Raw genomic sequence first — 2,664 nt, forward strand, 5'->3', positions numbered from 1 at the left:
CTGACTCTTCACCAAGACCCCCTTGAATAAATCCCACGTTCAAGATGGTGGAGAGCAACATGCGACATCTCATTCGGCCTTTGCGAAGGTCGATCCACCCCAGAGACTATCCAAGCCACAGGAAGCTGAGGTCACTGTGTCACCCTAGCCAGAGCTCAGCAAGTCTGAAAGCACATTTCCAACTTCTAAGTTCCCCGCCGCCTCTCAGGACACCGTTATTCCTCCTTTGATCCCGTTCACAAAGGCGAAGTGCGGTTTCTGCTGTGAACAGCCATATAAACTGGAAGCTGAGAATGCAGACGGGCGAGGCAACAGCTGCTACATGAGGCTGGGTGGCCCCCGTGGCTACCGACGTGCACCCCCCGTTAAGCAAGACTGAAGCCGCACCGCGGCGGCCTCAGTAGCCGCACAGCAGCCCCCCAGAACGCTAATTTCAGTCAGGGCCCTCTGACAATGCACCCCAATGAGAAGGGAGAGAAGGAAATGTCAGGATGTCCCAGGCCCACCTCCTGCCTGCCCTCCATCTGTGCCTGCGTCAGGGCTCACGGGAACATATGCTGCCTGTTGCTCACTGACCATCTGTTCACAGGGCTGTGAAGTGTGCCCGTTACCTTGGAGATGGGACCCTCGATTGGCGCAACACCACAAACATTCGCTGCTCAGGTTCCACTTTTATCTGTGCTCTGGAATGGGACGGGGGAGGGCGGGGGCGGCAGAGGGCGGGGGCGGCAGAGGGGAAGGGGGGCAGCCTGGAGGGAAGTGTGAGCGGGATGGGGCTGGAGGGGGCGGGGTGGGGGTGGAGGGGGGTGGGTTCCAGGGCCGGCTGGGAAGAGCTTCCCTAGGCATTCCTGTCTGCTCTCCCCAGCACCCCCAGCCACCGCCGCCGCCTGCGGGGGTGCCAGGCCCCCAACTCAGGCACAGCTGGGGATGCGGCTGATTAATCCAAAGCAAGGCTCGCTCGGTCTCTCTTTCCCAGGGCTCATCGGGCCTGGCTCCAGCACAGACTCCCATCTCGAAAGCGAGTGTCTGTGGAGCCTCAGCCTTCCACTCCGGCTCTGCCCCGCGATGGGACATCTGTCCTCCCCCACCCTGTTGGAGCTGGTGCAAGGAGGAGCAAACAAGCTGTTATTAACAACAGTCGGTCCTGAGAAACATCTCTTGCTCAGTTTGGGCGGTGGAGGGGGCCTGCCGTGGTCCCAGGGGGGAGTTCCAGGTCTCCGGCAAGAGTCAGAAAATTGGAATCACACCTTTTAACAAGCTGCCCCCAGCTTAGGACAGTCACCTTAGCGCAAGGCCAGGGTCAGAATGGGCTCTGTTCTTTTCCTTGGAAATTTGGGGATCCAGGGTCACCAAGTCTCAAGTCCATTTTCTTCTGCCATTGCTCAGTCTGGTAGCAAACCGGCCAACACGTAGGATCCTAGGGGTACACTTAAGTACATGGAAGCCGTTTGAAAAGGGAGCTATGACCACGGAGACCACTCTTTAGTGCTCCCTCACAATGAGCAAATGTGTTGGCATCCCCATCAGAAGGAAAGACTGGACAGCTGTGATCTAATTGCTCAGCTTCTCACATAGCTGGGACTACAGCCTGGTCCAAGCTCTGCTTGGGGTCTCTGGAGCTCTTTGTCACTGGCAAAGGAACGGTGTCTTCCATATGTTCTTAGGGAGCCAGCATCCCTGTAAGTTTCCATCTGGGACAAGGAGAAGTCATATTGGAACGGCATCGCCCCCTCACAGCCCAAACCCCCTCACACTCTTGAAGACCTTCCAAAAACTCCCTGGCCAATGTGCCTGGGGCGATCACAACTTTCAGAATCTTAATAAATCTATGTTTAAAAGCGTCTCTGTGGCATCAGAAAACGCTCAGACCTCAGTCAAGGACCGGGCCTGGGACTCAAAGGTCATCTTAACAATTAGTCCTTCCCCAGTTTAGCAGGGGGGGGGGCTGCCCTCTGTCCTACTTCCTGAGTCCTCCAAGGCTACAGGACCCCTTCTGACCTTAGCACCAGCCTCCATTTCCTCAATACTCCCTCTTCCATGGCCAAACGTCTGTTCAGTGCCTAGCTGAGCCTGTAAGAACCTTGTTTTGTAATATGCCAAGCAACCTCCCTAAAAACTGCCCCCCACCCAATCAATCACTTATCATTGCAACTCTTGAACCTAAGTAGCATCATTTAAATAAAATTAAAATATGATCTTTAAACAACTTCCAAAAAAAAAAAACAAATGTGTTGGGCACCAAATGGATGTGAGAAGTCAAACTTGGAGTTTTCACCAACCCCTACTTTACATATGATCATAACAGAGATTGAGACCGATTTCTTCATCTTATTTACACTTTAATCCCCATAGGTGTCCACAAAAGGCCCATCTCCAAGGATAAGACCTTCAAGGTCATCAGTGGCTATATAGTAAGCTTGAGGCACGCCTGGGTTGCAAGAGACCCTGTATTTAAAAATGATAGATAGATGGATGGATGGATGGATAGATAGATAGATAGATAGATAGATAGATAGATAGATAGATAGATAGATACCTACTTCCAGACTATCAGCATAAGGAATGAGACATGTCAGTTTTCATGTTGCTACTTTCTCTGACTCCACCCTGCTGTTCCTGACACAGACAAAAAGTCTCAAGTTTCCTTGCAGAGCTATCATAGCA

The 2,664-nt window shown here is 52.6% G+C and overlaps 1 long non-coding RNA gene across 1 annotated transcript; it reads left to right on the plus strand.

Annotated features, from left to right (window-relative positions):
• The first annotated feature begins 284 nt into the window (after nucleotides 1-284).
• Nucleotides 285-1,843, plus strand: LOC121132874. The gene is made up of 2 exons (XR_005869577.1): nucleotides 285-663; nucleotides 977-1,843. It is a non-coding gene; the product is annotated as an uncharacterized LOC121132874 (long non-coding RNA).
• The last annotated feature ends 821 nt before the right edge of the window (nucleotides 1,844-2,664 follow it).

This window comes from Mesocricetus auratus, unplaced genomic scaffold (genome assembly GCF_017639785.1).
Source record: "Mesocricetus auratus isolate SY011 unplaced genomic scaffold, BCM_Maur_2.0 Super-Scaffold_100018, whole genome shotgun sequence".
NCBI lineage: Eukaryota > Metazoa > Chordata > Mammalia > Rodentia > Cricetidae > Mesocricetus > Mesocricetus auratus.